This window comes from Cucurbita moschata, unplaced genomic scaffold, assembly GCF_002738365.1.
Source record: "Cucurbita moschata cultivar Rifu unplaced genomic scaffold, Cmos_1.0 Cmo_Scf00073, whole genome shotgun sequence".
Taxonomy (NCBI): Eukaryota; Viridiplantae; Streptophyta; class Magnoliopsida; order Cucurbitales; family Cucurbitaceae; genus Cucurbita; species Cucurbita moschata.
Genome location: NW_019268589.1, coordinates 456140 through 471860, shown reverse-complemented (window position 1 = coordinate 471860; position 15721 = coordinate 456140). Strand labels below are relative to the sequence as shown.

Genomic DNA, 15721 nt, shown 5'->3' with positions numbered 1-15721 from the left:
TTACCACATAACTCAATTAAATATACAATTAAGATCGATTTATGCAAAATCATATTTTTTTCATGTTGGACCGCAATAAACGATTCATGCTCACTAAGTAGAATAAATGGGGAATAAATGAGAAAATGGTGAATAAGAGTGCAATATTAACTACAAAAAGACTTGATATGACTCTACATTTAGAGAGTTATCAATGACTAAGGGAATACTTACGAGTATACTACAAAGATTTCTTAATTTTACTTACCAATGTAGTACAATGACTTCTACTTTTTCGGTGTACGTGATTTTTTTTTGTTGGGGAGTGTAGCTACACTAAATCATCTATTAATNAAAAAAAAAAAAAAAAAAAAAAAAAAAAAAAAAAAAAAAAAAAATCACGTACATTGATAGAAGTATGTTATCTGGTCATGAATCAAAATCGAATCACCCGCTGCATGACAATCACAAATACTTACACTTTAGTACAATGATTTGTTAATTTAGACATGCTAAAAATCTCCAAGTCAACCCGATATAAATCAAAGGATAAATGCAACACATATTCTTTAAGAATGAAATTGATGATTTAAAAAAAATCTTTAATAATGAAAAAGATGATTTAAGAAAACATTAACGCCCTTGTCGGAGATCAAACTAGTGTCACCTGGGTGACAGGCGAGAATACTTACCACTATACTACAACGACTGGGTGAGAACAAAACTCAAGTCACTTTCATGACTAGGGGGAATACTTACAAATATAATATAAAGACTTCATTTTACTTACCAGTGTACGACAATGACTTATTTTCTTTTGGTCTAGTGGTCCTTTTAAGAGTGGAGGGTTCACATATCACGATTTTTTTTTTTTCCAAGCTAATGGTATTAATAGATGATCTATGGTGGCCTACACTCCCTAACAAAAAAGAATAGTTGCAAGAATAGGACAATCACGAACATTGTTAGAAGTATGTTATCTAGTCATGGATCAAAGTTGAATCACCCATTTGACAAGCACGAATACTTACACTTTAGAACAATGATTTGGTAATTTGGACATGCCAAAAATCTCCAGGTCAACCCAATATGAATCAAAGGATAAATGGGCAACAAATATTCTTAAATTGAAGATTTAAAAAAATATATATTCTTTAATAATGAAAAACATGGATTTCAAAAAGTTAAAGCCGTTGTCGAGTATCAAACCCGGATCACCTACGTGACTGGTAAAAATTACAAGGCAAAAAGTAAACCCAAGTCACCTTCATGATTAGAAGGAATACTTACGAGTATACTACAGCGACTTCTTAATTTTACTTACCACTGTACTACAATGACTTATAAACTTTCGGTGTTGCAGTCCTTGCACGAATGGAGAGTTCAAGTCTCACGAGTTTTTTTTTTTTTACCAAGCTAATGGTATTAATAGAAAAATTATTGTAGACTACACTTCCCAATAAAATAAAATTATAGTTGTAAAAACAGGACAATCATGGACAAAGTTACAAATTAACGTTGGGGATTGAACCTGGGTCATGTGACAAGTGAGAATACTATAACAACTAGGCAAAATCCAAACCTAGGAGTTATACTTACCGTATACTACAAAGACTTCCTAATTTTACTTACCACTGTACTACAATGAGTTATCATCTTTTGGTGTTGTGATCCTTGCAAAAGCAAGTGGAGAGTTCAGCCGATTTTCTTTTTTGAAAGCAAATGGTATTAATAGACAATTTATTGTACACTACACTCTCCAACAAAATAGAATAGTTACAAGAATAGAGAACAATCATGGAAAAAGTTAGAAGTATGTTATCTGGTCATCGATTGAAATCGAATCACTCGAGTGACAATCACGAATACTTACACTTTAGTACAATAATTTGTTAATTTTGAAATGCCAAAAATCTCCAGGTCAACCCAATATAAATCGAAGGATGAACGCAACAAGTATTCTTTAATAATGAATTTGAAGAATTAAAAAAAATTCTTTAATAATGAAAAACATGGTTTAAAACAATTAACACCGGGGATTGAACCTGTTAAAGATATTTAGTACTAAATTATAGTTTACCATGTATATCATATTTGATATTTTATTATAAGGCAAATATCTTACCTACTGTCTTTCCATTTATTGTTATTTCCATTTATTACTCTTTTCATATATTTGTAATTTATTTGATTATAAATAGATAACTTTTACACCATTGAGGTGCAGTGGATTAAGCAAACATTCTCATGGTATCAAAGCTTAAACCAAGCAAACATTCTCATGGTATCAAAGCTTTCTTGGTTTAACAACTCCGATCATTTCTTTTTAATGGCTTCTCAATGTTCTACGGTTCTTCTCCACCACCACTGCTGGATTTGACGCCGCTAGGGCAGTCGTCATGGCTGCCACAAGCGGAGCCAATTGATTACTTTTCGGCTCCACTCTTTTGACCTTCAAATCACCTTTCGCCATACTCTGTACATACAACATTGCCTTCTCCAACACAATCGGCTTCCCCTAAGCCAACATAGCCTCTCTCATTTTCTTCCCAATCAACCCTTCATCCTTCACATAAACCCTACTCTCAGGATCCTCATCAGCGTTCTTTTCAGAAATATATGGAATCTCGATAAGCCCATCAACCTTCTACAGAGATTTACCTTTGGAATCTGGGCGCTGCACTGGCATCTTCGCCAACCAAGTCGTCGCCGCCCTTCTCGCCAAAATTGACTCCTTCGCCCACTATGACGACTCTTCTGGATTCAACATTGTCTTCGTCCCTTGCTCTAGTTTTCCCCTTCTACTTGTTGGGTCATATTTTCACCAGAGCCAAGGCAGCATCGTCACTAAGCGACGATCCCTCTTCATGGGTTAGACATATTCTCGCCAAAGTTAAGGCAGCATCACCGTTGAGCGACGATCCCTCTGCAGCTTTCGATGGCCAAGAAAGTGTTTCTCTACGCCTCCTCCAAACCAGGTTGTCGACATCTTCACGAAAAGTGTTTCTCGACCTCTTTTTGAATTTTTCAGATCCAAGCTTCACGTTCGTTCAAATCCGACGCTCAGCTTGCGAGGGTGTTAAGGATATTTAGTACTAAATTATAGTTTACCATATATATCATATTTGATATTTTATTATAAGGCAAATATCTAGAGTTTATAATTCTATTTAGATATATGCCTTCTTACTATCTTTCCATTTATTGTTATTTCCATTTATTACTCTTTCCATATATTTATAATTTACTTTATTATAAATCGATAACTTTCACACCATTTAGGTGTGGTGGATTAAACAACATTTTCAGAACCAAGGTCAGTCGCCTAACAGATAAGAAAGCTTACCACTATACTATAACGACTGGGCAAGAACCAAACCCAAGTCACGTTCATGAATAAGGGAATACCTATGAGTATACTACAAAGATTTCTTAATTTTACTTATCACTGTACTACAATGACTTATAATCTTTCGATATTGTGGTCCTTGCAGGAGTGGAGAGATCACGTCTCACGAGTTTTTTTTTTTTTTTTTTTTTACCAAGCTAATTGTATTAATAGACGATTTATTGTAGCATACACTCCAAAAAAAAAAATAGTATAGTTGCAAGAATAGGAGAATCAGGGTATTGTTAGAAGTATGTTATTTGGTCATGGATCGAATTCGAATCACCCAGGTGACAATCCCACTTTAGTACAATAATTTGTTAATTTGGACATGTCAAAAATCTCTAGGTCTACCCGATATAAATCAAAGGATAAACGCAACAAATATTCTTTAACAATGAAAAAAATGGTTTAAAAAAACACTTACCACTATAGTACAATAATTTGTTAATTTGGACATGCCAAAAATCGACCGGTCAATATTGGCACTTTTTTTCCTGTTTGAGATGAGGGTCATTAACTCGTTCATAAAAGTTGTTTTCTAGATTTAGTATCATACCATATCCACTAAAGATTGTCCTAAGCATAAAATAAGGAATAAAAAAAATATATTTACTCGTGTCTATAAGACCTCACAACATCAACATTGTCGCGAAGACCATCATGGAGGCACTTAAATCATTATGTGAAAAAACTAAGTTTCGTTCAATATTTTTGAATGAAACTGTAAGGAACGCTCAAATATGATGAATTTGACACATATGTTTAGTTAAAATACAAAACTTAAACACTTTCATTTTCGGGCCATTTTTCCCATTTTTCATAGGGATAATTGAAAATTAAAAAAAAAATCTTTAATAATGAAAAAGACGGTTTTAAAAAACTCTAACATTGTGCCATGGATTGAACCCAAGTCATCCATGTGGCAAGCAAGATTACTTACCACTATCCTACAACAACTAGATAGGAACCAAACCCAAGTAACCTTTATGACTAGGGGGAATACTTACGAACACACTACAAAGACTTCTTAATTTTACTCACTGGTGTACTACAATGACTTATAATTTCGGTGTTGCAGTCCTTGCAAGAGTGGAGAGAAAATATAACGATCATGGACAAAGTTTGAAGTATGTTATCTAGTCATGGATCGAATTTGAATCACTACGTGACAATCACAACTACTTACACTTTAGTACAATGATTTGTTAATTTGGACATGCCAAAAATCTCCAGGTCAACCCGATATAAATCAAAGGATAACGCAACAAATATTGTTTAATAATGAAAAAGATGGGTTAAAAAACGTTAACGTCATTGCTAGGGATCAAACAAAGTCACTCCCATGATAGACGAGAATACTTATCACTATACTACAACAACTAGATGAAAACCAAATCAAGTCACTTTTATTACTAGGGGGAATACTTACCACTATACTACAATGACTGGGCAAGTAACCTTCATGACTAAGGGGAATACTTACGAGTACACTAGAGACTTCTTAATTTTATTTACCAATGTACTACAATGACTTGTAAGCTTTCGGTGTTGCGTTCCTTGCAGGAGTGGAGAGGTCACGTCTCACGAATTTTTTTTTCTTTCTTTTTCTTAAAGCTAATGGTATTAATAGACAATTTATTGTAGACTACACTCCCCAACAAAATTCAATAGTTGTAAGAATAGGACAATCATGGACAAAGTTTGAAATATGTTAACTTTACGTTAACCCGATATAAACCAAAGGATAAACGTAACAAATATTCTTTAATAATGAAATTGAAGATGGATAAAAAAAATCTTAAATAAGAAAATAGATTGTTTAAAAAAAATTAACGCCCTTGTCGGGGATCAAACTTGGGTCATCTGCGTGACAGGCGGGAATCATCATTATACTACAATGACGGGGCGGAAACCAAACCCAAATCACCTTCATGACTAGGAGGAATACTTACGTGTATACTACAAAGACTTTAAATTTACTTACCACCGTATTATAATGATTTATAATCTTTCGGGTAAAAGTCATTCTCATTTGTAATCTCTGGCGAATCTCAACGGGGTAAAGGTCATTCTCATTTGTTTTTATTTTATTTTATTTTTTCTCAAGTTTTGGTGTAAGATGGGTTGAGGAGAAATAATTGTGGAAAGGGATGAGAGGTTAGTGGGGAGGGGTGGGGAAATGTTTTTATTTATTTATTTATTTATTATTATTATTATTTTAACTACTCCTTTATAATTATTTTTATTTTTTTTATTTTTTTTTTTTTTTGGGCTTTTACATTACATACCTCTAAAAGAAACTTTCGTCCTCGAAAGTGTTTTAATCTTGGAATATCTCGGGTCCTTATCTTAAGAGTTCTTTGTTCAGTCTTCAAGTACCACTAAGTAGAAATTCTTAACAAGTATACCCTAATCTATATGAGTCATAAACATTTATTTGCGTGCATCAAACTTATCAATTGGTATTCATACAAACTTTGATTTCTTATAAAGTGTATTGCTGGATAGTTACATATTTTAAATCTTGATTCATACTCCAAAATTGTTTTAATTCCCTAAAATCTTTCATACTTACCCTTAGTATCATAAATAAGTCTCATACAATTTTCCTATAGTATTTAGAGTCTTCTAGGATCTTGAAAACGTCATACAATTTTCATAAGGGTCTTTTGGTCATTTATCACCCCAAATCTTGGTTAATTCTTCAACGTATTCCAATGGTCTTGTAACTTTGTGTAATCCCATTACACCATGACACAAGACTCCTCATCAAATTTCATGTCATTTATTGGTCATAAAGCTAGTGGTACATATTTATAGGGGCATTTTAGTCATTTTACACCTATACTTGGCTTAACCTGTTATCATAACCTAATGGTCACTAAATTTCGTACATAACATTATCATGTCATATTGAGTCTTCTTCTAAAATTTCATAGGCAACATAATTCATCTAAGGTTTGTGGCTCAAACACTTCATTGAAATAAATGTTCATGTGTACAATAAGGTCGGAAAACTTACATAATTCCTCACCTTTTTTTTTTTTTCACTATGATTCCATCTACTGGATTAATAGTTTTACTAGTTTCTGCTTTACATTGTTCTCCAAATCAAATTCTCTAAACTTAGCTAGAGGTTCACTAATTGACCTTTTTTATCCGTACATCCTCAAAATCTCATTTTAAAATAACTAATCCTCCCTACACAAGAAAATTGTTGATAAAACTCCAAAATATCATTTTCTTTTGATCCAATTTTTTTTTCTCTCTCCTTATCATTAAGAAAGACAAAGAAAAATTCTAGGGTAGAAACATTCTCTGGAATTTCTCTTAAGATTCGAACCTGATGATAGAACTAGAATAGATATATATATATATATATATATATATATATATATATATATATATATATTTTGTTTTCTACTCACAACCGCTCATATCTTTGTTTCTCGATCAATGTCTAATTCTAATCTTCCTCCCCAATCAGATATTATGGTACCGGTATAGACCGAAATTTCGTTATAGTCCAATTTTGATCAGTAATAGATATCGGGGCTTTGCAATATTTGACTTATCACAATTCTGTATAGTCTATTTACTATAGAAGTTCTCAGGGAATTCATTAGAGTAATATTTCCAATTAAAATTGTTCGTTCTCTATATTTTTAATAATTACAAAAGAAAAAAAAGAATTATTTTCTTTTCCTCATTATTATTTGTATCTGTATTATTTGTGAGTGTCCACTTGATTTGGTTCATCATTAATGTCTATCTTTGCAAATGAATTTCATATACAAATTTGCCTATTTTCCCCTACAAAATCAAGAAATTTGTAATATTTTTCTCTTTCGGCTACCTACACAATTCTAGTAAATTTTTGGAGTCAAAATCATGACATGAAACTGGTTAAGAACTCCACCATATCCCAATGCAAATAGAATGCACTAGTAAATCACATGGATCTACGAACGACTTCCTGTATTTGATTTGTGGTCAAACTAGTATTTGAGGATTTGGTATACCTTATCTAGTACAGCCCAAAACTAATGTTCCTATAACCATAACGAAAAGATATCACAACCCTTTGTACATCAAGATGAACTTAAAAAAATCCCCTTCTAAAAATTGGTATTATATAAGCATGGTGGATATCCTCGGATGCCATAAAACTTGGGATACTTGAAAATCAAACTTAAAATGACAGTCTTCAAACTTTAACTATAGTAATACCTTTTAACAAGGTTGACATTGCTAGGAAAAATTGATTGGTAATTTTTTACAACAATTTGTTTATGTTGAGTTTCCTCAGTCTATTTGTGTACCCTAAGGAGGATTACCACAAAACTTCTAGTTGATTTAGAGACAATGTCCCACTCTAATCCTCGTGTATCCCCCACCCAAGTTCATCTTAAATCATGGTTTCTTAAATTTAAGGTATCTTGACAACCTCGTAGTTCATATAGCTCTAAAATTTTTACCACGATCGTAATGCCTCATCCAAACTATGGCTTGATACTTTTAAATCACCTCACAACATCCATAATTGGTTGTATTATTATTATTATTTTAATTTTCAACTTAAGGCAGGAAAGTTTTCTACATCTCACTAATTCCAAAGCCCAGCTTTCATTAAAGGCACTTATGTCATTCATCAATCAATTTAAGTATAGATGTTTTAAACTTTTATGGTTTTAACTCAATTTTTTTTACTAATACTTTAATTTCATCTTTACATACTTCAAAGTTATAAAATTTTCTTTCCGACGCTGCCACTTTTAATATTAGTATACAATAAGATATTGACGTCTATCAAGCTTCTTAGGTCATTTTATTTCATCTAAAACTACTAACTCTTCAGTATACATTGGTATATTCATTCACATCTCTATGGTCATAAAACTGTGTAGTTTATCTATGTTCGAGGCGTCTAACTAAAACATATAATCTTGCTTGGCAAAATCATTTTCACGCATATACTAACATTTAGTAGCTCACTAAAACTATAGCTACTCATTCACAACAACAATCTAAGTAAATCTAAACATCATTAATACAACAATTTACATTCAAATTCCATGCAAGGTAAAACATAACTCATCAATACAACAATTTACATTCACATTCCATGCAAGGTAAAACATAATGTATTCTAAATTATAATAAATATAGAATTAAGCTAACATGAATGTAATAAATTATAATACAATCAATAGAGTAAAAGTCCAAGTATGAGTTATATTTTATAATGACCAAGCAATAACAACATACACAATCAACGACATTTCATTTTCTTATCTTACGCAAGACATACCTGACAGAGATGGAGCACCGACGGTGGGACCATGGAACATGTCAAGCCTACATCGTAGGCTAGTCTACAAGATCTATAACCTGGCTCTGATACAAACTGTAACGACTCGAACTTTTCTACTTAATTTAAGGTCGCTATTGCATACGTACCATAAACATTGAATGCGGAAGACTTCATTAAAATTTCATAAAACATAACCTTTATCTTAGAACACAGACATGGACTTACGTGTTCCGAAAACATCTTAAAACGACACAACAAAAGACTAAATAAAACGAATAAGAGTTTAAGTTAAAAATATTCTATTCTAGCCTAAGTCTAAGAAAATAAATATCACTATCCTATGCATGTATCATGGTCTCGAGTTGCGATGTCGTCGTCAGCCGTACTGGAATGCATTGCCTTAACCTAAAAAATGTAGTAGCACATGGCTTGAGTATTTAAAGAAATACTCAGTAAGTGACCCCACTATTGGGGTTAAATGCAACAATCACATGCAATGAAATGATGGGACCTATCTTTCGTTTCGTTTCGTTTTCCCTATGGTGCTGTCCTTACGGGTAATTTTGGACGTGTACCATATACTCTACACATAGCCCATACGTGTGAGTATGGACTCATCAGCTAGTTCGCACACCGCTGGGCCACTTTCCTTATCCGGTGGGCATACTCTGGGAGCCCCTTATGCCGGGACCCGTTAGAACTAGTAACCGTCACGGCAACGCTATGCAAAGCATAACGATCGTTGTCCTGCCATTGGATGTACGCGTCCGTACCCTCGTGATGGGATAGGGGTATCCCCCCAAATGCATGAGCACATATAATGCATGAGGTCCCAAAACTTTTTCATTTTCATTATCCTTTAATACAACCCCGCTAGCATTATGTACATATCATATCATTTTTCATATCGTTTCAGATATCGTTCATCATTCATATCATATCGTTTCTCATTCTTCAGTTCTCAAATCATACATAATTCTAATGGGGTTATATTTCATGCCACTTATCATAATTTCATGTCATTCATATCATGTTGTATACACACAATTTAAGAGACCTAACATAACGTTCTATGCTTTTAACATAACATTTCATCATATACACATCATACCATGACATATTGCATCACAATGTATCATATCATAAACAAGTCATAACGTAAATCGTAGTCATATCATTTTCTAACTTATCATAGTCTTAACGTTCTTATACCTATCACAGACATATCATTACGTAAACGTACCTCAATCATATCATCACAAGAACGGAACCTAACGCTATCGTTCTATCAATCCTAACGCTATCGTTCTACCAATCTATCACAAACCTATCCCTTTCTACCCGTAGCCTAACCGTATTCTTCCATCAATCTCTCTTATCCATATCACTCTGGTATGTAACCTAACTTTAACGTTTCATGAACGTATTTTACTCCTATCGTTACATTTCGTTTTGTGCATCCTTCTCGTATCCTATCTCAAACATATCACTGAACACGTCGTACCGTAATTATTATCAAACAATTCACATATTATAACATATACATAACAAATAAGAAGCATATCGATCCACAGACAATTCACACATATCAATATATATGACACGTGTAGAACCACGGGGCACGTGTCAACAACAAATATAACCATATCGATAGTAAGATCACTTACTTGGCTAGCTTAAGTCGTTGTCACGAATATATCTTTAATGAAAGTTCGATTCCGTCCTTTGAAATCTGAGTCAACCTATATGAGCCCATGACATTAGTTTCAGGTTTGAACTCTACAACATTATTTCTCTAATTTACCTTGATCCATGGTTAAAAGTCTTGAAATGTTATATATCTATAATTATATTTTTATTAAAAATCTTATTTTTTGATGGTTACTGTTGTATAAGAAAGTAATACAGCTACTCTATTTACCTTTCCCTCTATATATATATTTAGTTTGTGGTTTTTTATTCCCTCATTTTTTTTTAATCTGTTGCCTTTTAATTTAATTATGTTCTCATGTATTCCAAATTTGAGTGACCTCTGTTTCCAAATCTTTCTTTATCTCACTCTTTCCTATTTTAATCTATCAAGTTGGCTAATAAAAATTTAATCTAATATTACTAATCTGACTAATTTAGTAGAATAGTATAAATGATTCACATTTAGTTTCTAACTCAAAGCTAGACCATTGTAATAATTGAATGAAGATCTAACTATAATTTGTTGTGATTTCTAAAAAAAATAGGATAAAAGAAGATGAAGATTTAATATATATCTTATTCATCAGATCTATCTTTACTTAAATCTACCGCGAATCTCAATTGGGTAAAGGTCATTCTCATTTGTTAGTAAATCTGATCATTATTGTTTTTCTGTTTTTTTATAGTAACTGTTACTTTCCAAATGGATTGAGAAGGGATAATTGTAGGATGGGACGAGAGGTTAGAAGAGAGAAGTGGGGAAACGTTGTTTTTTTTTTAATTTATTTATTATTATTATTATTTTAACTACACCTTTAAAATTATTTTTATTTGTTTATTTGTTTATTTATTTTTGGGCTATTACATCAGGTATTGATGTCGGGATCATTGTATCAAAGAAGGTTGACCGTTGGAAATCGGTGTTGAGGACGTTGTGGGATTGTCGGCGCGTCGCCGGAATCAGGAGGCAGAAACTAGGGTTTCGTCGCTTGTCAGGTAAGGAAGGCGAGGTTTTTGGAATCGGGTCGAGCCGCAGACGCATGCCCAATAGCTCCGACAGCTTCGCATGCGTACACAGTGCGGCTCGGCTTGGCAGCTTAGTTGGTCGGCTCGGAAGCTAGGCTTATCGGCTCGGTATCACTATAATATATCGATTTCAAGGTTTTTGGCCCTTTCAAAGTTGTTTCTGCCCTTAGTTTTATCATCTGAAGTCCGTATGCTTCCTAACCGTTAAAGAAAAATTGGGTCGGGAGTTTATTTTGATAAATAGCATGAGATTTAGCTAGGGTATGTTATGAAAGGTTCCTAAGTTTTTATGTGGTTATTATAGAACGTATTTAATTGTTGGGATTAGCTTGTTGTGAGTGACTTCGGCCAAGGCCATCGAGGTAAATGACCTTACTGTTGGAGTTAGTTTATTACGTGTTGTATGATGGTGAGTGCCCTGTGGCCCCTGCATGCACCATGTTTTATTATGTGATATGACTATATGATGTATGAATTATGTAACTGTTTATGCTATGAAACGTAATGAGTTATGTTGACTGTTGACTGTTTATGTTATGTGAAGTTATGAATGGTATGTTAGTAATATATGTCATGAAAATGTTGATCGATGCCATGGATACATGTAGTATTATCGAGTCATGTCATCAAATATTTATGCAACTAGAATGTACTTTCATGTTATGTAATATGTCATGTAAGGTAAGACTTTATTGTGTTTTTCAGGGTTATTTATAATGAGCTTCCGCATAACGAATTATGTATGCATGGATGACGTCACTAATTAGGTTTAGAAAATTAGGAGCCTCTATTCATACATAATTCATTACGCGGAATAGTGACATCACCCATGCATACATAATTCATTACGCGGAAGCTCATTATAAATAACCCTGGAAAAACACAACAAAGTCTTTCATAAAGATTCATAAATCCAAAACAAACCTATCTTCGAAAATAAACCTTTTAGTAACTGAATTCAAAATAAATCTAAATAAAACAATACTCAATGCTTTAACTTAAAACAGTCAAATAAACGTAAACTCCTAAAAATATTCCCTCTCCAACTTCCATGGTGTCCTCAGCTCCGCCGTCAACTGTACATTGGCGCCTTGCCTTTACCTGAAAAATGGAGGTAGCACGTGACTTGAATATTTTATGAAATACTCAGTAAGTCACCCCACTGTTGAGGTCAGAAATGCAAACACATGCAACATATGAGCAGAACCTAACTTTTCATAAACTTAACATAGCCTTTGGCACTTTTCTATTCAGGGTACGGTTGGGTGTGTGGTACTCCTTCACACACGGCCCATGTATGCGTACAAGGACCCACCAGGCGGGCTCGTATACATACCCCCTGGGCCTGACTTGGTCGGGCACAACGTGTTACACGTCGCCGAACACCACATAACAGAAAAGGGCCCCCGTGATATCATGGCGAACATAAATATTGTAATTCATTATTTCGTCTCATAAAGGGGAAGAATCCTGATACACGTGACATACATATAGTATGAGGTCCCTTAACATATCTAACATGGCATTACATAAGCAGTGCTAACATCGCATATACGTTTCTTACATTACATGACATCTCACATGACTTACATTACATGGCATATTACATAACATGAAAGTACATTCCAGTTGCCTAAACATCTGATGAGATGACTCGATAATACTACGTATATCCATGGCATCGATCAACATTTTCATGGCATATATTACTAACATATCATTCATAACTTCACATAACATAAACAGTCAATAGTCAACATAACTCATTACGTTTCATAGCATAAACAGTCACATAATTCATACATCATATAGTCATATCACATAATAATACATGGTGCATGCAGGGGCCACAGGGCACGCACCATCATACTACACGTAGTAAATTAACTCTAACAGTAAGGCCACTTACTTGATGGTCTTGGTTGGAGTCACTCACAACAAGCTAATCCCAACGGTTAAATACGTCCTATAATAACCACATAAAAACTTAGTAACCTTTCATAACATACCCTAGCTAAATCTCATGTTATTTATCAAAATAAACTCCCGACCCAATCTGTCTTTAATAGTTAGGAACCATACTGACCTCAGATAGTAAAACTAAGGGCAGAAACAGCTTCGGAAGGGCCAAAAACCTTAGAATCGATATATTATAGCGATACCGAGCTGCCAAGCCGAGCTGCCAAGCTAACTAACTAAGCCACCAAGTCGAGCCGCGAGATTTGACGGAGCCAAGCCGAGATCCGTGTTGGGCCGAAACGCACAAGACCCGCATTCGTCCGTGGGCCGTTTCAGAGGTCGAAACCTGACCCGACTCTGCATCTTCTTCACCCGAACCCTCATGAAAACCCTAATCTGATGTGCCGCCGCTACCGACGACACAATCCCTTCCGTTTCCGACGACCGTATGTGGCGTCCTCCTCCTTCGCTTTCAACGGTTTGCCTTCTTCGACGCAGCGATTCCGACGTCGACACTAACTTTCACTCAACTCTTCCTCCAAGACAGCAACATAATCAATTTCGAGAACTTGCCGAACAAGAAAACTTCCCAGCGAACCAACCCACACGTTTTTCCGGCTAACACCCTCAATTTTCCCGTACTCTCAGACACCCTCGAAAACACAAACAAGTTCAAAGAGCAAAAGTCATTTTCAAGGAAGGAGAAGAGTTGGATATAGGAATATAAAAAAATTTCATAACATTTATAAGGTATTGTTGAAAATCGCACTTTTTTCAGAATAAATGCATAACATAATATCTTGTCGTTTATATAAATAAAAATAAAAATCTTAACCAAAGAAGGCAAAAATAGAAAATCCGAATAGTTACAACTTGTGTATCCTCGGATTGGAATTTTGAGTTTTCCTTGAAGCTCTTTAATGGTGGATTGGATTGGGGGAATGGTTTTTAGGCACTTTCAAGACTCTATTCCTTCATAGAAATTGTGGGTAATCTTGTTTAGGAGCTACAGGAACAGGTTTGAAGAGGAATGGTGGAGCATTGCTCTCGAATGTGGAAGAAATCCGAGAGTAGAAGACCCAAAATCTAAACACTTATTGCCAACAACTATGAGCTCGACCTTGCTCGATTCATGTTCCAAACTATTGCCCCAACTTCAGAATTTAGAGGAAAAACTTAAACCGACATTGGGAGCTCCAGAATCGTTGTGAATTGTCGGTTGGATTTTCTGAAAAATCCATCGAAAATATCTACTTCGATTAGAGCCTCACCGACCTTGGTTTTGAATCCTAGCCGTTGGATGTGATGATCCGTGAGTGTTCTAGAATATATCCGAGTTTGGAGGAGATCCAACAGTTGAGAGTCGAGATTCAAAGGATTTTGTGCAGAAGGTACGGTGAAGGTTCTGATTTTTTTAGTAGAATGGCAAATTCGTAATTATCCTTAACTTCAAGGGTATTTTGGTAATTTGTCACTTTTCGAATATTTTATTATTATTTTCTAAAAAAATCCATAATTTTCCTAAAAAGTCTTCATCCCTTTCCAGTCATTTTTCCCTTCTTAAGCATCTTGAAATTCCTTTTACATAAGGAATTAAAAATATAGAAAGATCCTTGATCATTGAAAAAATGACCTTTTCGTCCTTTTCGCTTACGCTTTCATTCTCAATCCTTCTCCAAAGGTCTTAAGTCCTTAAGATTACTTCTTAGGGTATAGAAATGACTTACTAAGACCCCTTTCCTTGCTTAATCCTCCTAATTTTCTTCCTTGGATCCTTTGAGTCTTGCATAGGTGGCTTTCCTTCATTTTTTAGTGTTACAAAAACTACTTATATATACACTCTATTTTGATATTTTGATATAATGCAAGTATATTGTATATTGTGTTTTAAATTTTCTTTGTTTTGAATTCGCACAAAATTTGACTGTCTTCTTACCCTGTCGAGTCAATCTCAGTCGTAAGCCACGCTTTGGGCAAGTTTCAAAATCGAGTCGTGACATAAATTCTCTAGTGATGTTCTCCGACATAAAGTAAGCAAATTATAAATAAAGATACATGATAGGACACATCTTATTTTACGTACCCTATGTGACCTTGACTTTAGGGACTACGAGAGTACATAGAAAAAACATATACACAATATGAGAGATTATTTATGTAGTGTGATCATACCTAACACGGTGAGTACATCAACTCTTTCGTTCATCATCCGAGTTCATCTGATTATGACTTGACTATCCGGGTTGGTGGTGGGAAGCTGTCGTTGTAAATATTAACCTATGTCATTGTCGCTTACAAATGAGTGGGTAATTCGTTTAACTACACGCCCATCTAGTTAGCTTCAAATAAATGAAAAGTTT

General features: G+C 34.4%; 1 long non-coding RNA gene across 1 annotated transcript; it reads right to left on the bottom strand.

Annotated features, from left to right (window-relative positions):
- Positions 1 to 12418: 12418 nt before the first annotated feature.
- On the bottom strand, positions 12419 to 14044 carry LOC111438317. Its single transcript, XR_002709645.1, has 3 exons — positions 13489 to 14044; positions 13312 to 13368; positions 12419 to 12503 (listed from the first exon to the last, which is right to left on the bottom strand). It is a non-coding gene; the product is annotated as an uncharacterized LOC111438317 (long non-coding RNA).
- Positions 14045 to 15721: the final 1677 nt, after the last annotated feature.